The sequence below is a fragment of the Myotis davidii genome, unplaced genomic scaffold (genome assembly GCF_000327345.1).
Source record: "Myotis davidii unplaced genomic scaffold, ASM32734v1 scaffold53, whole genome shotgun sequence".
In the NCBI taxonomy this organism is placed as follows: domain Eukaryota; kingdom Metazoa; phylum Chordata; class Mammalia; order Chiroptera; family Vespertilionidae; genus Myotis; species Myotis davidii.
The window spans coordinates 483593-505428 of NW_006286140.1; the positions used below are offsets into that span (position 1 = coordinate 483593).

At 38.6% G+C, this 21836-nt stretch overlaps 1 protein-coding gene and 1 pseudogene across 1 annotated transcript in view; one reads left to right on the top strand and one right to left on the bottom strand.

The window, feature by feature from the left end:
* Positions 1-14737, bottom strand: part of LOC102771610 — a 33946-nt pseudogene extending 19209 nt beyond the window's left edge.
* DCDC2 (doublecortin domain containing 2) overlaps positions 1-21836 on the top strand; it is a 246346-nt gene that overhangs the window by 190726 nt on the left and 33784 nt on the right. The window lies entirely within an intron of this gene.

The following is a 21836-nucleotide window of genomic DNA, read 5'->3' on the forward strand; positions in this document are numbered from 1 at the left end:
ATTACCAACAAAACAATTATCTTTGTATATCTAATTGACATGTTACTAACATTTAATTCAATTTTAAAAAAATTTTAAAAAGCATCCAGAGTCCACAGCAGCTATATATTTCTAAATTTTTCCTAAGATACAGACTCAGAAACCATTTTTTAAAAAATCTGGGAGGGAACCCCTAATTGGAGCAGGAGACCTGAGAGTAGAAAAGGTATTTATTACTTAAAAGAATTGTCTTCATTTCCAATGCCATGTCCTTCATAGCTCCAAGAGGAATATTTCTAAAGCAAGTGCATATCTGGTGAAATGCCCACTCATTTTTTTATTGGTTTTCATAACTCTTTAGATGATAAGGATACAAAGATGAACAAGATGTGGTCTCTTCCCTCAAGGCATTCATAGTCAGATGAGGAAATTAGTCTGTTGTCCAGTGGTGAGTGCTACCGGTGATAGAAGCAGGCCCAGGGTGCTCTGGGCGCAGAAGAGAGATAGCTGAAACCAGACTGAGAGGCCACAGGAGCCCCTGGAGGGGAGAGCCAGACTGTGTGAGTGGTTCCCTGTCATCCTCAGGACAACTTTCCTGAGAGGGGCTTCCATGATCTTTCTCACCTGGTTTCTACCACCTCCTTAGTTTCAAGCATTGACACATACTACATGGGTGTACATACAAACATGTGCATGTGCTTACACACACACACTCATCAAATGCTGTAGCCAAAGACATCTGAGCAGATCATATTAGTAAAGACAAATCTCACTGGTTTCTATAAAAAAGTACTTTAACTTCAGTACCTCTAATTGTTCACCTACAATTGCTTCAGCATATTGCAATCATTTTTTAGTTCTCAACTCTCCAGTGAAAATGTGCTACCAAAGATTGCTCTTGACCTCCTGAATTTTGAGTCCAATGGTGTCTGCAGCTTCATCTTACTTGGCCTCATTGTCCTATGTAGGTGACTATGTCCCTTAACACTTGTGTAATCTTAGACAAGGTACTTAAATGATCTCTTCCTCTATTTCCTCAATTACAAAATGACATAGTACGGTTATTATCATCATCACAACCCTATGAGTATTAATTGAGTTAACATATGCAAAATGCCTGGTTCAAAGCAAGCAAAATAAGGTGTTTTTTATATTTAATTCTTCTTTTCTTAAAAAAGTATGTTTATTGATTTCAGAGAGGAAGGGCGAGGGAGAGAGATAGAAACATCAATGATGAGAGAGAATCATTGATTGGCTGCCTCCTGTACACCCCACAATGAGAATCAAGCCCACAACCTTGGCATGTGCCCTGACTGGGAATTGAATCATGACCTCTTAGTTCATATGTTGATGCTCAACCACTGAGCCATGCTGGCAGGCAATTTAACTCTTCCAGTCACTCTTTTGTTTTTTAATCTCTGTGTTGGTAACTTTGACAGCCTTCTTTGTTTCACCCCTACCTTTCTGTGTCTTGCAGGCTTCTTCATAGACCCCTCTTATTTATTCTGCCTCCCCTTATATGTTAAGATTTGAGAGTTTGCACCTGCAATCCCCAGTCAACACACTTATTCTCTCCCAGGCCTCTCCTCCGTCCCCTTTCCCTAAGTACAGCTCAAATCTAAACTGCTTGAAAAGACTGTTTTGACTCCATTGTATGCTCTTGCCTCCTTTGTCAAATATTAATTGAGCATAATGGCTTGGGTAGATTTGTGGGTTCTCTGTTCTGTTCCATTGGTCTATATGTCTGTTCTTGTGCCAGTAACAGGCAGTTTTGAGAACAGTGGCTTTGTAATACATCTTGATATCTGGTATTGTGATCCCTCCAACTTTGTTGTTCTTTTTCAGGATTGCTGCCACTATTCGGGGTCACTTTTATTCCATATGATTTTTTGGAGAGTTTGTCCTAAGTCTGTGAAATATGCCATTGGTATTTTAATGGGGATTGCATTCACTCTATATATTGTTTTGGGTAGTATGGATATTTTAATAATGTTGATTCTACCAATCCACGAACACAGTATATTCTCCCCTTTGTTTATGTCTTCCTCTATCTCTTTTATTCAAGGGTTTTCTATGTACAGAATCATGTCATGTGCGAATAATGACAGTTTTACTTCTTCTTTTCCAATTTGGATGCCTTTTATTTTTTCTTCTTATCTGATCACTATGGCTAGCACTTCCAGTACTCTTTCGAACAGCAGTGGTGAAAGTGGGCAGCCCTGTCTGGTTCTTGTTCTTAGGGGAAATGGTTTTAGTTTTTGCCCAATGAGTATGATATTGGCTGTAGGTTTCTCATATAAGGCTTTTATTATGTTGAGGTATGATCCCTCAATTCCCACTTTGCTGAGAATTTTTATCAGGGAAGGGTGTTGCATTTTGTCACCTGCCTTTTCTGCATCGATTGATATGATTATGTGATTTTTGTCTCTCAATTTGATATATCTCAATAAATGTGATATGTACCATCCTTCATCCCCAGAATAAATCCCACTTGGTCATAGTGTATGATCTTTCTAATGTAATGCTGGATCTGATTTACTAGAATTTTGTTGAGGATTTTAGCGTCTGTGTTCATCAGATATTGGCCTGTAATTCTCTTTTTTTGTAGTGTCTTTATCTGGTTTTGGGATTAGGGTAATGCTAGTGTCATAGAAAGAGCTTGGAAATGTGCCTTCCTCTTGAATTTTTTGGAATAGTCTGAGAAGGGCAGGATTTAGCTCTTCTTTGAATGTTTGGTAGAACTCTCCTGTGAGACCATTCACTCCAGGGCTTTTGTTTGCTGGAAGTTTTTTGATTACTGTTTCAATTTCATCAGTAGTTATCGGCCTATTCAGGTTTTTTTATTCTTCCTGATTGAGTTTTGGGAGCTTGTATTTTTCTAGGAATATCTCCATTTTATCTAAGTTGTCCAGTTTGTTGGAGTTATTTGTAGTATTTTTTTAAATAATTCTTTGTATGTCTGGGGTCTGTTGTTACTTCACCTCTTTCATTTATGATTTTGTTTATTTGGGTCCTCTCTCTTTGTTTCTTGGTGAGCCTGGCTAGAGGTTCATCAATCTTGTTTATCCTTTCAAAGAACCAGCTTTTGGTTTTATTGATCTTTTGTATTTTTCTTTTTTTTTTGTCTCTATGTTGTTTATTTTGGCTCTGATCTTTATTATTTCCTTCCTTCTACATATGCTGGGCTTTTCTTGTTTCTCTCTTTCTAATTCTTTAAGTTGTAGGGTTAGATAATTTATTACCATTTTTTCTTGCTTTTTGATGTAGGCCTGTAGAGCTATGAACTTCCCTCTCAGGACTGCTTTCACTGTGTCCCATAGATTTCAGAGTGGTCTTTCTAAAATGCAAATCTCAGCCTATTCCTTCTCTGCTTAAAAGCCCTCCAGAGGCTCCCTTTTAAAGCATCACCACCTTTACTTGGCTTCCAAAGCTTTTTTCACTGGCTGTCCCCAGCCCATCCTGCACATCTTCTCGGTCACCACTCAATCCCTCGCTGCTAGAGCATCACCCATAAGGCATCCTTTGCAGTTCCTCAAATGATCCTGATCAAGTGGGCTTTACAGCTTGAATGGCTTTGTTTATGCTGCTCTTTCTTTCCTCCATTCCTCTCACCTTGGGTTCTCAGCTACTCTATCCTCTGTGCACCAAAATACCCCAAGCAGGTGTCCATAAAACATCTGGAACTCCTGGTGTGCTGACTTGTGAACATTTCCATTTTCTTGAAGAGTCCCCCTAAAGAGCAGCTGAAGTGGTTGGTATAAAGTTGGTGCTCAGTTAACAAACGAGTGAATGGACAAACCACTGGAAGTGTTTATAAACTGTGAAGCTGGATCTAGAGCCCATTCCCAGTGAACACTGCTGATGCTAGTTCCATGCTGCCTCTGCCTCTCACAGCCTTTCTTTTTCTCTTTCCTGAGAGAGTTAAGAATTTGTATATGGGGCAGACATCTGCAGAGGATCCAGATTGTCTCACTGTTCTGTGTTAAGAGGAAGGTCAAGGTCATTGAATGCATTAGATAAAGTAACTTCTCACTTTTATTTCCCACTGTTGAGAAAGCTTAGTACAATGAAGTTTAAGTAATTTTTACTCTTAAACTCTTTAAAATGAATAGTATTATTAACCATTTTCTTTTCTGTCAATTTCGCTTTCCTTTGTAAGTACCAGTTTGGTGGTTACACAGGCAAGTATGACCACTATTGCTGGCTACAGCCTGTCAGACTCAGGATGATTTATAAACAGCCTGGTTGGCACAATCCCTGTGCAATGCAATTTATTGCTTCTTTTTGTAAGCTAATAAATTCAAGGACATTTGTCAGATGTGCAAAACATTTACATGGATTCTTTATTTAACATAAAAATCCTTTATGCATTTATAGCTTTAGTTATTAGTTTGCCAGTGTGTACCTTCTCTTACAATTCAAAGGCCTTTCCAAAATTAAAGTAAAATTACTTCAATCTGCATGAATTTTGTAAGATAGATAATTTAGAAAAGTGAGAGAAGATACTTGATACATAAAAGGTGGTTTTGTGGTTGGGGAGTTAAGCAGGAGCAATGACCTGCTCTCTATGTTGGCACAGAGTTAGCTCTGCTCACATATGTGCAGAAATGTCAACCTTCGCTTCCTTTGTGACCATGCCACACCATGGCATATGGTTTTATCATCTAGTTATAAAATGTGCAGCTTAAAATGTATTTAAGGACATGTAATACATTTAAATATAAAATTGGACTGTGTGAATGTTCTTAGAATAGCATCTGTAATGAACTCAATTCACTTTGACACCATTTCAATATTATGAACTCCCTCTTTGCTTAAAAGCTTTTCCGAAAGTTTTTTTGGTAGAGGTTTGCCAGATCCCATTTAAACCCAGCTGTGGAATTCATTAATGTGTGCTAAATTCATTTGGCCAATGACTTTTTGAAAATGTATCTATTGATTTTTCTTATACACACACCCATATGAAAATATATGCTTTAATCAGTCCCCTTTCCCCCCATAAAGTTCAGCTTTTGCTCCCCAAACAGGAAAATATATTCAAATAAGCAAATATGATTAGACATAAATATAGCTTTGATTATGATGGAACTCTGTGACTTCACTTATTAATGTTTTTATTTTGTTTCCTAGTTTATTCTACTGCCCTATGGATATACTATTATTATATATGTAGCTTAACTCATTTTTTCCTTATTTTTAACTCTTCTTTCAGTGAAAAAGAATATATGTAATCTTAGGGATATCTAAGGAAAACAGATGGTTTTTCAGAATTTCCTTCCCCTGACATTAAATCTCTTGCTTTCTAATTTTGAGCTATAAGTAAAATTGTTATGGATGGTTTCTACTGTGTATTAGTTCATGTTACACTCATATCCTATATTAGCATTTTTATTTCCACTGGGATTTCTGATATAATCAGGTATTAAAACTTAAGTTATTTTGGCAATTATGCCTTTTATGGAAGGATTTTAACAGTTAAATCCTAACTTATGAAAAATATACTTTTACTTCATCTTGAAGAAGAATTATCCTAAAAAAATGGTTAGGTGATTTAGTAATAGGTTAAAATTGTTAAAGAAAAACTCACAGAGTTCTCAACTTTCCATTCATTAAGCAAAAAACAGACAAAACGTTTTCTTTCTCCAATTCCATCTAAAGCACATGCCATACTCAGACTCATGCTTTGCGTTCTATGCTTGAGCTGCCAAAAATATTTTTAATTGATAGCTCTCTGTTCTCTATTGTTCCTGCAAAGTTTAATTTCTTACACTGTACTAAAATTTTGATTTATTTTTAAGAGTATTCTCTTTTTTTTTCTTATTTGTTGTCCCAAGATGATCTCAAAACTACTTCCCTTTCCCCACATGCTTCTCTACCTCCCTACCCAGTCCTGGTATTTTTATTTTTAACTTTTGAACTTACTTCTTCTCATCCATAACTTAGAAGGCAACCTGAAAATTCAAAGTAAAATAGATATCCTCCGTGACTCTTAAAACATTTGTTCAGGTTTGATCTAATTGGTATAAGTTGCAATTGATTACCTTAATAGTAGTGCTGCTTTTCCCAGGGTTCTTCCAAGGTGGGTGTCATGTATAATGCGTAGTAATGGGGAAGCTTGGCCTTAGTCCTAGCTCTGTGCAGCCTTAGGCAAGTTATTTAATCCTCAGTTTCTTTATTAATAAAGTAGAATAAAAATATTTATGGCATATGGTATTATAAGGGACGTGCTTAACATAGTACTCAGCACCTAGTAAGCATTAAAAAAAACCAACTAGGTGTTGCCTTAGCTGGTTTGCCTCAGTGGATAGAGCATCAGCCTGTGGACTAAATGGTCCTAGGTTCGATTCTGGTAAAGGGCACTTACCTGAGATTGTGGGCTCCATCTGCAGTAGGGGGAGTGCAGGAGGCAGCCAATCAATGATTCTCTCTCATCATTGATGTTTCTGTTTCTTTATCCCTCTTCTTTCCTCTCTGAAATCAATGAAAAACAACAACAACAACAACAAAAAAAAAACAACCAGAAAAAACTAGGTCCCTTCTCCATCTCATGACCCCTTATTGAGTGCTGTGCGTAATCCAGCCATGTCAGATGTTGTGGGCTTTGGGAGAATTGAGTAGGAAACAATTCCTATCCTTTCTGTGTCAATATCTAAATTATATATAATGTGGTACTAATAGGGTACAGGGAGTAAGTATAAAAATTTCAGAGAAGTGAAAGCCTTCTCGGGGCTTGGCCCTTGAGTTGCATCTTGAAGGAAGAATGGACAGGCACCAGGACTGTAAGGAAGTTGCTTGAGTAAAGACACAGAAGTGAGGAGGACTTAGGCTCCCTAAAGGGAGACAGGTGGGGCAGGACAGGGATGTGAGAGCCAGCATGGTTTCTCAGGGTTGAAGTGTTTAGTTGCAGAGCTGTGGGACAGGTCAGGTCAAACTACGAAAGTCTGGAGTTTAGCATATAACAGGGAGCAGGAATTCAAGTAACTAGGTTGCTCTTTTCTTAAAAAAAATATTTTTTTAACAATTTCAGAGAGAGGAAGAGAAGAGGAGAAACATCAATGAGAAACATTGATTGGCTGCCTCCTGCACACCTCCTACGGGGGATTGAGCCACAATGCAGCATGTGCTCTGACTAGGAATCCAACCACTGACCTCCTGATGCATGAGGCAAGGCTCAACCAACTGAGCCAAACTGACTGGGCTGTGTTGCCCTCTTAAGTGAATCCACTTTCAGGGTAGCAAGGAGACAGGGTTCTTATGCCTTTTTCTCCAGTATAGTCAAGTGGCTTTTACTTTCTGTGACCCATAGTATGTAAAAATTTATGTCATGATTCACTATTCCTACATATGCTTATATATATTTGTTTTATGAAATAAAAGTTTTGTGAAATAACACTCAGTCTTACTATATGTACTGCCCAAGACAAGACTATATGATTTGTAGGATCCAGTGCTAAATGAAGATATGGGACCTTGTGAAAACACACACACACACACTCACACACTCACACACACACACACACACACACACACACAACAACAACAACAACAACAACAACAACAACAACAACAGGGAAAAGTGCTGTTAAAAGTACTTAAATATATACTCTTTCCTTTCTTCCATGGTCTCTCTCTTTCTTGACTTGTCATAGTGGTTTTTTTTGATTTGCTATTATTGTCATTTTAAGTAAGGAAAAGGAAATGTTAACATTTTTATATTGTGCAATGCCAGTTTTAAGTGCAAAATATAAGAGCATTTAACTCACAGGCAGAATCACCAAAATTACACAATTTGTGTATCCTAGGTCATACCTGCATATCCACTTTTTTTCTTATCAGAAAAATGGAAATACTATCTAAAACTAAATCAACTGTTTATTCCACTTCTTGATATGGACACATTCTACCAACATTTGCTACCTTCGGATACTGACAAGGAGGGGAGTTCTGAGAAGAGAAGGAGCCACGGGTGCTTTGTGTTCCCCTTTTCTTCTATGTCCTTGTTTGGTGGATTATACAGGAAGTAACACGAGTAGAGAGAGTACAGGATTATCCTTGGTCTTTCTTATTTCCTAGAATGCCATTGCCTTCTTTCTCCCTTGGTAGCAAGTTCATTTTTTTCACAGAAAGTATGTCCCCTAAGGGGCAGTCTGCAACCCTACTATTCCTTATTCAGATGCAGATATAACATGCTTATCTCATACTCACTTTGAGTCTCAGCACACTGTCATGCATTGTGAGTCCACCTGAATTCTATACTCATGGAACATTGCACACTCTAGACATGAATGGGGACAAGGAACCACGGCCACATTTATTGCTTATATAGCCTCTCCTTATGAACATGCTCCCTTGCCTCCATGGCCTTCACAGATAAAACACAAGTTCAAAGATATAATGTTATTAACAAACTCAAGATGGTAATAGCTTAGCATTAAGCCAAGTGGGGGTCCCTTCATAGAATGGGGCCTGTGCAACTGCTCAGGTCACATGGCCAAGAAGCTGACTCTGGTAGCATGAACTATCTTCTGTTTTCTTATATTTCATTCAAAAACACTAGTTGCAACCTATTAGGTTGATGTCATAATACACTAATGGGTCATGCCTGGCTGATTAGAGAACCTGCCATTAAAAGTATATATGGTAAGGCCATTAGAGAAATCTGGACTCCAGAGTCAGATTGCTGTACTAGAATCCTGCTTCTCCACTCTTTCTATTAACATTAGAATTCTTCTGTTTTCATATGTAAAATGTTGCTAGTAGTAATTACTTCATAAAGTTGCTATGGGCATTGAATGAGTTAATACATATAATATGCATAGACTGAAATTTGTCATATAATAGGTATCCAATAAGTATTAGTTAACTGTCATCATTATTAATATTGTTATCATTAGTTACATCTTGCTCTAGGTAAATGCTGAAGAAAAATATTTCTTGACTGAACAATAAGCATTTCCACTTACTCTACAAAAGATATTTTCTTAAGTTTACCAATCCTTGTGTTTTATCTTGACTAGAAAGAAGTATGTGAATTATTATAATGATGAAGTGAAAATTAATTCATTATCAAATTTAATATCATGGAAATACTTAAAAATTTTAACTTAATGAAAAAATCCAATAAAGATTACTTATTTCTGTTCCCCCTCCCCAGATTAACACAAGTAAATTATTAGTATTTCTCAGTTATCAGTTAAGGAAGAAGCAAGGATATCTGAAATATATCATTTCTTGAGGTTCAGGAGCCAGAATTATTCCTTTTGGAATGAAATTATTAGATGGCATAATGATATTATTTCAACCATAGGTTAAAATGCTCGATGAGGATGTTTTCTATTTTTTCAAAAAGCTAGCATATATAGATTTTTGTTATAGAATGCAACTAAATTCTTTAGTCATAACACTAAATGAAGAGTCCAGAATCTGGTGGAATCTCAGTTAATACCTGTTGTTGGAGCAACATTAAATCAAAGTGAGCAAAATGTTGGCTGATTGTCTTGATTTCTTTGAATATTTTTCCTTGATAGTTTCATAAAAAATAATATTTTTGTATCTAAGTTGCATATTTCTCATTGTCAATTGAGGCTATTGAGATGGTTTTCCTACTGATGGTTTGGCATTTTACATTTACTTCGTTCTCTAAAATTTAGCACTACATTGATATATGTTCATTTTGTAATGAATGTTTATATCAGCTGCTTTTTTGTGATCAGGTAATCTTAAAATGGAGTTCAAAAGAACCATTTAAATGGATTTATCTCAGACCATTTTAATAAAAAGTGGAACATAGTAGATATTGCAGATAAAATATCTGATAAGAATATTTGTTTTTATCTATCATTATTGACAGTAGTTCCTTGAATTGTAGGATTCATGCATAGTCAAAGAAGATAGGCTAAACTGAGTATAACTGTAGCTTCTATTTTATGTTAAGATGGAAGCTTAGCTGCCAATCAAAGCTAAGTTATATCTTTAGCAAAACATCAACTCCGATAAAAATTTATCATCCTCTTAAAAAAGTACTATGGCGCCTATATAAACACCTGAAATGCTAAGCATTCAAGAGATCTCACTTTGATTGTCTAGAGCAAATAGAAGCATACTAATCTATAAAATGCTGAAACACTTAAATTGAAAACACACTCAAGCAGATTTAACAAACAGTTCAGGGATATTTCCTGTGCCAATTAGATTAGAAGAAAAACAGTTCAATCCCTTCATTCAGGATGACTGATTGGGACTGATTTTTACATTTGCACTTCATGTCACTTTACCCTGAGTGAGGACCACAATTCACAGAATCACTAGCATCTGTCTCACCATTAGATTAGCTTTGAAAGTGGTGATACTTGCTTTATACTTATAGTAGTATTGGCATTGTTAAGCTTATTATTTTACGGCATATTTTTGCTAATAGCTGAAAATTAATGTTGGAACCTTAGAGTACTAAAGCTGTAATTTAGTAATAATTGGGGTTAATAACCAAGTTTTAAAAATGCATATTCAGTTCATTTTATATTTATATTTGAGCTACGTATTTAATTCCTTATGTGTATTCACTCTATATAATTTGTAAACAGATATTTAGAGAATTAGTTTAGTCTTCCATCTCAAGTTTATCAATTGCAGATAGAATTTGAAAATGTATAATCATGCTTTCTCTTTAGCCTCTGGTTTATTAGATTCCTCACATGAATTCTTAGTAGTCTTCTGAAGCTAAGGAATCTTTTATTTCTTTATCTGAAGTGATTATTCATTACCATAATATAGAATAATTTAACTGAGGTGGACAAGTTAAAGGAGCCTTGTTTCCTAGGACGGGTGCTGCCCTGTAGGTTTCTCTTCTTCTTGCCCTGTCTCCTCCCACTGTTACTTCCAGCAGCCAGATTACCATGTTGTAATTCACTTAAGTATTTTAGCTAAAGTTCAAACTCCAATAAATGTCTGTGTAGCAAGAATGATTGGCATTTTTATGAAATACAGTTCTGGTTACTTTGGTATCATAAAGATGAAGATGAACTGTTTTGGTTAAACTTGACCATGAGTGAGTAGGAATTGTTTGTTTCTACAAGAATGCTAAGATTCTTCTAGACATGTTTGTGCATTAAGGATGGGTTTAGCAACAGCTTTAGGCTGCTGACATCTGTGACAAATTCATTGGAAGGCAGGAGTCAGAAGACATGGGATTTAACTATCTTTTATCCCTTATGAACTCTATAGCCTCACGTCTCTGACTTTGTTTGTTTGTTTTTAGGGCTATGGTCTCTCTTCTCCACTTCACAGCCAAATCATCTTGAAAGAGTGGTCTATACTGCTTGTCTGTCACCCCAAAATATAATCTGATTTTCATGCTCTATTAAAGTTACCTTCACCTAGTTGATCAGATCATTGGGATGCCAAAGCTCGAGGACACTTTTTCATACTGATGAATCCTTATTGTTGACTTTCACTTTTCCCATACCTTCCTTGACAACTCACTCTCTTATTTTTTTTCTCATACCTTTATTTTCAATCTTTGCTTCTCTTCGGCCATCCTTTAAATATGTTTCTCAGAATTCTGTCCCAACCACCTTCTGTTCTCATCCGGACCTATTATTTTATCTACCAGCTGTATTCTGATGATTCCCAAATCTGTATCCTTATCCTAGAACTTTATCCTAGTTAAAAGATTTACATTTCCAGCTACTTTCTTGACATTTCTATCATGGTGCTCCCAGGTGATCCAAACCGTAAGATCAAAACTAAATGTATCATTTCACTTCTTACACCTCTATTCCCTTCTTTCCCTGGTCTTAGCAAATAACACTACTACCCACTTAGACACCCGGACCATAAACCTTAGAGTCCCCCTTTGCACCTTTCATCTCTCTCACCTCCTACATCCAGGCATTTAGAGAGTTCTCTCGTGTACCCCTTCTGTCGATCGCACTGTCACTGCTTTCATTCAGGATATCCATGTCTACTGTAGTGCCAAAATCAAACAGAATTGTGTGCTTCAGAACCTCCTGGCTCATATTTCCATGCTTTCTTTCCCATTCCATTGCTTTGCATTCTCCCGGCTACCAGCCTTTTGGCACTTCAGCCTGACCTATATTCCAAGCTTCAACTAATCTTCACTCTGACCTGGTATCTTCACCTCAACAGTATGGTCCTAGAGTGATACCATCCATGTCTGCCTCTCCACACACACCCTGACATGAATCCTCACCCGTTTCCAAGACACTCCGCCAGTCCTGTGTACCCTGCTTCCAACCTAAAGTCCTTCACTTGCTCTTCATTATCTTCAGGATCAAGTTCAAATTCTTCATCCTATCAGGCAGTGTGGTCTGAGCTATTTCTCTCCTCACCTGCCAGTCTCCAGCCTTGTAGCCTTGCGGCAGCCAAGCTTATCTGCCTGCAGTTCCTGAATCATACCATGCATTTTAGTCCCTCCAAGACCCTGCATACACTGATCTTTCTGTCTAGAACATCCTCCCTCTGCTCTTTAGTGATTAATTCTGTTTGCCTTCTCATTCCCAGCCTCTGTCTCTCAGAAGCCTTCTTTTCTGCCACTCCACTCCCCTTCAACACCCTTTCTTGTGCACTCTTTACAGCCAGTGTACCACTTGTTACATTCACCATTCTGTGCTGTTGGTTTTTGCTTTTAAATTCCCCAGCAGACAATTAGCATCTTGAGGCCAGCACCTTGTTCATCTTTCTATAGCTGGTCTCCACTGCATGTCTGACCTTGAGGAGACTCAGAGTAAATATTTACACATAAATGAGTGAATGAATGAATGAATGAACAAAATTTTGAGGAATTTAAGAGTACTATATTTTCTCTGTTCTACTCCATTTGTTATCATGATACAGTTGATAGAGTAGAGAAGTACTTGAAGTATGGCTAGCTCTTTTATAGACTTGAATATGCAACACAGGTCATTTGGAAGTAGTTGGATCAGCCAGAATTAAGAACAGGAATCGTGAGTGTTAGGCCACTTATTAAATAACTCAAAGTCACTGGGGTACAAAAACCAATTCAATTATTCTGATGAACTAAAAATAATTTGCAGTATACTTTTTTATAAGATTATAAAATAAAAAAATAAAAAGAAAAGCTGTATATACTTGTTAGTTTAGGTAAACATAATCAGAGGTACTTTATTATTCTCAGTCCTACCTGTCTAGTATCAACTTTGGAAATTATACCAAAATGTATACAGGCTATAAACAAGTTTAAAGTAATGAATTATATATATTTCAAATACTCTGAATATTTCTGATTTTGATGAAAAGCAAAAACATCTGTGTCTAAAAAGATTAAAATAGAAATGTAGGGATAAGAGCTAAATTACCTGTGATCTGGGGAAATCAATGATAATAATCCTATTTATGCTTTCTGTGTACACTTGGAAAACTTACTACACCCATTTAAAGTCAAGGTGAAATAACCATGGTGGTTAAGATAAACTCTATGCAAAGAGTTAATAGTCAAATTTAAACAGCAATTGCATAATAGGTGATATTTAATATCGTAGAGTGGGAGTCAGGGAATAGAAAGAAGCCAAATATTTCAATCTGCAGTCAAGAAAACCCAGCCCTTGTAAGTATATAAAGTTATTTTCATGTAATATTCTAAATTGCCAAAAAAAATCACTTGTGATATTTTTGTTTCTGTAAAGTGTTCCCACTTGCATTTATGGGCCATAATGAGACATATGGAGAAAATTAGTGATTAAAAATCATTTTGGTTATATTGCTGTACTAAGTTAGATGCACTCAGAACATTAGCTCTTATTTGGTTAGTTTTCATTCTTCCTAATGATAATATACTTTAGTTCAGAGGAGGTGTGTGGGAGGATAATATACAAGTTATGGTATGGATTAAAGGAGGATTGGCTGATATCCTCATCTCTACCTCTACCTTTGCTGAACTTCATAAAGACTGCTTCACATTGGCTCAGCTATCAGAAATGCTTTTGTACAATTTCAATAAGATGTTGTAATGACAACAATCTGTATCTATGAAGAGTTATATATTAGAAATTCAATGCATTGCACATATGAATGTAGTTTACATTACCATTAGCTAATGAAAATCATTTTTATGTCACATTCTTACCAATTTTAATTTTAATCCTACCTCTGATAACATGTGATACTTATAAAGAGGGCATGATTTTCCTTGTTAATAGGTCTAAATATTTTTTTCTGCTTAGAGTATTATCTTATACTAGGGGCCCAGTGCACGAATTTATGCACCTTGAAAGGAACTGTGGGCTGCGAGGCTGTGGTAGGCACAGGGGCAGGTCTTGGCCCATCCTCTGCACCCCCGCTTGGCCTCTCCCTCTGCGGCCTCTAGTCCCCGGTCTGCTGGCAGCCCCACTCCCGCCACCACAGCTCCCATGCACTAATGGTGCTGGCCCTGATCCTGCTCGCACCTGCTGAAGGTGCAGAATAATTGGTGCTGGCGCCGTCAGCAGGTACAAGTGGCAGCTGCTGCCCTGATTGCCCCTCAGGAGCAAGGGGAGGTGAAGAATCCCGCAGGGGTGATCTGGGCAGGCAGCCACCGCTTATACGCACTGATGGCGCCGAGCAATCGGGACTAGTGCCAGGCACTGGCAACAGGTGCAAATGCTGGGTGGGACCACAGCATGTGGGAGCAAAGAATTTTCAGTAACCACAAGAGTCTTGCCCTGATGATAGCTACCGGTGCCCTGCCTTGGTTTGGCACCCCGCTCACCTGCTCCACTATCCTACTGCAGCCAATGTCCGCCATGTTTCGTGAACGCCCCCTGGTCATCAGAGCATGTCATATCGACTGGTTGTTCAGTTGTTCCAGTTGTTCCGAAGTTTTGTCTATTTGCATATTAGCCTTTTATTATATAGGATACCAAAAGCCATAAACTTCTTGTTTCTCACATTTTTCTCAGTTATCTATTGATGAGCTTAATGAGTTGCTTGTTAAAATTAAAATATTTTTTGTTTTATTAATCCTCACCCAAGGATATTTTTTCTATTGATTTTTAGAGAGTGTGGAGAGGAGGAGAGAGAGATAGAGAGAAACATCAATGTGAGAGAGACACAACGATTGGTTGCCTCCTGCAGGAGCCCCCAAGCCCTGACTGGGTCTGGGATTAAACCTACAACCCAGGTACATGCCCTTGACTGGGAATGGGACCCAGATACCCTTTGGTGCACAGGCCAATGCTCTAACCTCTGACCCACACAAACCAGGGTGACATTGTGTTTTTTAATTTAACATTTTTATGAGGCAATCTCAATTGTAAACCATAGTAAAATGTTTATAGTCACACTAAACTTTCTTGTTTACATATAGTTTTCACTTAATAGATATCTAGCATTTCCATAAAATAATCAGAACTGGGTATTATTTTGTTATTTTTTATCATACTTATCCTGATGAATTTCAACTAGTTTAAAACACTGACCATATTAAAATATGGTTTATAATAATACTTAAAATAATTTTTAGTAATTTTGGTAAGAAGGTGTTCTTATGTAAGATTATTGGGCCTAAATAGCTGATTATCATCATTTACATGAATATAATTCATTAATTATTTGTTACCTTTTCTTATGTGGGAACATTGAAGTATTGTAATATTAATAAGCTACAATACCAATGCACTGCAACTAGGAAATGCTTTCATTTCAGTGGTTCTAGTTGCAGAAAAGCTGAAAAAGTGCAATCATCTGTTTCCCATTTCTGTAGGTAAAACAGATTCATATTTATTAGGAACTACACAGTAATGATATGACTGCCTTACCTCAACAGCTCTGCTTTCCATTTTTAGGCAATAAAATTCATAAGGGATAAGTGAGAAATAATCGAGGAGCATTTTTATTTTCACTAGAGTGTTTGTTATTGCTTTACTGTGTAATATACACTAAAGTATCTATTCATGATTCAAAGAGAAAAGATTTGAGCTGAATTTGAGTGCAGTGTGCATTCAAGCATTGAATTTGATCCTCGGTGTAGTAATTGAATGAGAGCGTATTGTGTATCAAATTTATCCTTGCTCTTTAGTTTGTTAGCAAATAGCTTTTATTACAAAGGTTTTAGAGTAGGGGAAGACTTTTTTAAAGTCTAATTCCTTTTCTCCAGGAAGATATGTGGGTGCCTGGGTGTGGGGATGGTTTTTGCCTCTTGTAGGGGCGTGAGAAAGAGAAGTAACAACAGAGAGGGAGATCCAAAGGCAGCAGACTCCCAGGAGGAGGGAGCAGAGGGTGTCTAGCTATCTGCCCTTGCCCAGCAGGTATCTGCAGGAGTCAGAAAGAGGATTTGCAGTGGCTATTGCCCCCACTATTCTTTGTAGACCATAATTTTTGGATACATGCTGTTTCTTATTGCGGATATAACAAATGACCACAAACTTGGTGGCTTAAAACAACACACAGATTTATTATCTTCAGTTCTGGAGATCAGAATTCCAACATGGTCCTTGCTGAGCTATAATCAAGGTGCTGGCCGGGCTGTGTTCCTTCTAGAATCTCTGTGGGGAACATCTGTGTCCTTGACTTCTTCCAGTATGTGGAAGTTGTCTACCATTCTCTGGTTTATGGCCTCCTCCTGTCTTCAAAGCCAGCAATGGCCAGTCAGGTCTTTCTCATAGTGCATCACTCAGACACTGATTCTCCTGCCTTCCCTTTAACTTCTAATGACCTTTGTGATCCTTGGTCCCCATGAATAATCCAGGAGAACCTCCCCATCTCGAGGTCAGTTAATTAACAACCTTAATCTCATCTGCAACCTGAACTCACCTCTCCCATGCATGGTAACATATTCACAGTTTTGAGAATTAGGATGGAGACATCTTTGGATGGGGGGTGCTACTACCTTTCCCACCACACAGCGTAATTTGTTGATAGTGTGTAGTGTGTACTCCAGTCTTCTTTCTTGTCAACCCCCTCAATTCCCCCTACTCATCCAAATGTTATACTGCCAAGCATGGACAGATTGGGGCAAAACCACCAAACAACACAGATAATTAATGGACTGGTCTAGTGGTTTTCAAATTCTATGCTCTTTATACGCTACTTCAATGCAGCAAATATTTTTGAGTTTCTGTTATTCATTCTTTTAACAGGTACCTTTTGAACACCTATGTGTTGAGCTCTGTTGCACATGGGGGAATAGAACATTGAGCTCACGCTTTGGTGGAGACTGACAAACACTGAAACACCAAATAAACAAGAAAAATATCAGCTACTAAGAAATGCTAGACAGATAATTAAGACAGAGCAATGGGAATGACTGGGTGGCTACTGGAATTGGACCCAGGTGGGATTTGAAGGACAAGGAGCAGACAATTGTAATGGGGCGGGGGGAAGAGAAGGGGATGGAGAACATTCCAGGCAGAGGGTATAAGAAGTAAAAAGTCATAAGATAGGAATGCATTTTCTGTTGGAGAAACAGAAGGTAGCTGGAGTTTAATGGATCAAGGCAAAGTGTAATGAAATGTGATCCAAGAGGGAGTTACCTGCCAGATCACATGTCTATAAATCATGGGAAAGAACTTGGATTCTGTGTATGAGGAATGACATTAGAGACTTTCTAAATAATTTTTAAAATCTTTAAGTTCGCTTGGCTATTGTATAGCAGATGAATTACAGGATAGCAAGAGTAGAAGTGAGACAATAATTTATAAGTGATTGCAATTGCCAGTCCAAGAGATAATGGTGATTAGACCAAGCTGATAGAGGAGATGGAAATGATAGTTAAGGCTTTGGGAGATATTTAAAAAGAGGTTGACTTGACAAGACACCAGTGAAATGTATATAGGGAGTGAGCAAAATGGAAATAAGGATAATTCCCAGATTTCAAGATTGAGTAGTAGTGCCATTTTCTGGATGAGGGATACAGAGGATGAATGAGGCTTAGGGTGGAGAATCAAAGTTCTGTTTTGATCATGTTGAGGTTGAAATGCCCAACGTAAGATGTCAAATTAGGCAATTAGATATAAGTTTTGGAGTCTATGAAGAGTGTGATATAGATTATAATATCATTGGCATTTTGATGGTGTTCAAACCAAGATCTTTTTTAAAAAATATATTTTATTGATCTTTTACAGAAAGGAAGGGAGAGGGATAGAGAGTTAGAAACATGGATGAGAGAGAAACATTGATCAGCTGCCTCCTGCACACCTCCTACTGGGGATGTGCCCACAACCAAGGTACATGCCCTTGACCGGAATCGAACCTGGGACCTTTCAATCCACAGGCCGACGCTCTATCCACTGAGCCAAACCGGTTAGGGCTCAAACCAAGATCTTAATGAGCTTATTTAAGACTAGAGGCCTGGTGCACAAAATTCATGTACTGGGGTGAGAGCGTCCCTCAGCCTGGCCTGTGCCCTCTCACAGTCTGGAACACCTTGGGGGATTTCTGACTGCCTAAACAAACTGGTAGTCAGATATCCCCCAAGGGATGTAGCAGTGTGCCAAGCAGTACTTGGCCAGGGAGGAGCCTGATCGGGGCTGGATACTGCTTGTGCTCCTACTAGCCCACTGTGCCTACTGCTATGGCATCGGGAGGGCCTCCCAATGCCATGGCAGCTATGCTCACCAGCTGTGAGCCCAACTTCTGGCTAAGCAGTGATCCCCCTGTGGGAGTGCACTGACCACCAGGGGGGCAGCTCCTGCAATGAGCATCTGCCCCCTGGTGGTCAGTGTGCTTCATAGCGACCGGTCATCCAGTCATTCAGTCGTAATGGTTACTTAGGCTTTTATTATATAGGCTAGAGGCCCAGTGCACAAATTTGTGCACCAGTGGGGTCCCTCAGCCTGGCCTGAGGGATTGGGCCGAAACTGACTCTCTGACATCCCCTGAGGGGTCCTGGATTGTGAGAGGGCACAGGACAGGATGAGGGACCCCACTGGTGTACAGTTGGGGCTGGGGAGGGATGAAGGAAGTTGGCCAGCTGGGGAGGGACCATGAGAGGGCTCCAGGGCATGTCTGGCCCATCTTGCTCAGTCCCAATCTGCTGGACCCCAGCAGCAAACTAACCTACCAGTAGCAACGTCTGCCCCCTGGTGGTCATTGCACGTCATAGCAATCGGTCAACAGGTAGACTGTCTGCCCCTTGGTGGCCAATGTACATCATAGCAAGTGGTTGAACGGCCTTAGCATATCATTAGCATATTATGTTTTGATTGGTTGAATGGCCAACCGGACAACTGGACACTGAGCATATTAGGCTTTTATTATATAGGAAGAGTATATCAATAGTGAAGTAGACTCACAATGCAGCTCTGGGGTGGTCCAACACTTAGAAGTTGAACAGAGAAGGATGGGTCATCCAAGGAGACTGAGAAGAAGCACTGCTAAAACCAGGAGAATGAAATGGACAGATAGACAGACAGACACACACACACACACACACACACGCACACACACATGCACACTCACAGAAAGAGAGAGAGGGAGGGAGGGAGAGGGAGTGAGGAGAGAAAGAGAGAGAAAGAGAGAGAGAGAGAGAGAGAGAGAGAGAGAGAGATTGCCTGTATTAAAAGAGCAATTGAGAGATTGAGATGTGAACATAAAGATGACCATTGTGTCACTGATAATTTTGACAAGAGTAGTCCTTATGGCGTGCTGCTGCAGAAGTTGAATTAGAAAGTATGGGGGGAAGTGTGTGGGTAAAGGATGGAGACAGTGATGCTAAAACAAATTCTATGTTCCATTGGAGGTACCTACCCTTAGTGAGTTGTTGTTGGGATGTCCGAGGTATCTATAGCAATAACCATACAACTATTGCTATAACAATTTCCATTATGATCTAAATTCACTAATTTGCTGTGTAAGTTTATTAACAGTAATAATAAAGGGAAAGTGGTAAGGTTTTGAAGTGCTTGAGTAATATTGCCCTTGATGAAAAACTTAATATTTTTGCAAGTTTCTTGTGGAAACTATCCTGGCAACAGGGGTTTTAAATTGGTAATGTTGTATCTTTGCCTTCTTCCTTGGAGTGTGTCTTAATTGCTTTTTACTGTGGCACTGATAGAAGGGGAACATACTCTCATTGTATAATTCAAATTCTTTTCCATTGTAGTTTAATCTTTTTAACAATTCTCTGCTGTTAATAATTTTAATTTTGTGGTGTTAAGGCATGCCTTTGAACTTTCATATTGAATATTCACATAATTTTGAACATTTATGTTGGCTCACTGATCTTGGCCCTGGATGAAGTATATACACATACAAATTCTATTACAAACAATACTTTTAGACAATGCCAAAAATTTGATGTTTACATAATGTTTTGTATATTATGTATTTTTTAACACATCTTTTCACAACCTGTTTTGTGGCTGACATTATGCCTCAAGGCATAGGACTTGAAAAGACAAAAGTTATGATTGGTGCTTGAAGGAGCTTGTGGTAAAAGGGTCAGAACTGGTAAAAGAAATAATTAAAAGTAAGCGTGATTCATGAATAAAAGAAGTATGTATGCCCTGGCTGGTGTGGCTCAGTTGGTTTGAGCGTTTTCCCATGCACCAAAATGTTGTGGGTTTGATCCCTGGTCAGGGCACATACCTGGGTTACAGGTTCAATCCAGGTTGGGCTGCATACAGGAGGCAACTAATCAATGTTTCTCTCATATCAACCTTTCTTTTTCTCTCTCACATCAATGTTTCTCTCTCTCCCCTTCTTCTCTTTCTAAAATCAATAAGTATGTCCTCTGGTGAGAATTTAAAAAGAAAAAGAAAAAAGAAGAATGTGTGATAGGAAGTCATGCAGGAGAAAGCTAATGATGCTTTGTAGTTGTGCAGTGAGGGGATATCTGAGGCGACTTTGTGGAGCTGAACAGGATTTGAACCATGAGTAAGACTCCAGCAGTCAGCCACGCAGGGACAGAGGTGAAGTAGTAAACTGGATGTTGAGGGCTGAGGCGTGGGACACAAAACTAGCACACCAATGCTGTGACCTCTGGGTTCTTTGCTCATGATTGCACTTGACTGAAGGCTCCCCACATGCTGGAAAGGATACATGATGAGGCAGAGGTGACGGGATTGTCGTGCAGTAGAACAGCTCATCATGTGGGCTTTGAAGTTACTGAGATGGTAGGATACAGGATGGGGAGAAACCTGGGCTGGTGAGGCTTCATGTAAGGAGAGGTAGAAAGGGCATTCAGTGAAAAGGCCAAGGATAGGAGTTAATTGTCAGCATGCTCGAGGGAAGGCTGTGGAAGGAAGAATTAAATGCTGGTAGAGTGTGTGAGATGGAGGGTTGTAGAGGGCATTGAGCAGTAAGGGATTCAATCAGTATGTGAGGAAGGGATTAAACCAGGCACTTGTCTCTTGTCTCATTTCAGTAAATACTTATTGAGGCCTCTATGTGTTCCATGGACCATGTTTACTCTTGGGAAACAGGACTCATCAGGCAGGAAAAAGCCATAGGGTATGTTCATGGAAAGATAAATAATGTGTGTCTCTCTGATCTCAACTCAACATGCTAAGCTTATAAAGATCGGCTCTCTCAAGTTTCCCAGAGTGACTTTTGTACAGTAGATCATGATATATATATATATACAGTAAGTCCTCGCTTAAGATCATCTGTAGGGTCTTGGAATGTTCAACTTTAAGCAAAATGACATACAATAAAATCAATTTTATCATAGTTTTAATTGATAAATATAAGAGTTAGGTTCCTATGGCATATTTCTGGTCACAAAAACATCACCAAACTCCTAAATAAAGACTCAAAACACTTGTAATATTAAACACTGAAATACATGTGAGCGCTACATACTTTTAAGAAAGATGAATGTAAACAAATCAGGTAATGATATTCCTCCCTTCTGATTCCAGTTCAGGGTCGAGGGTGGCCAGGGCCTCTCCCAGCAGGTCAGGATG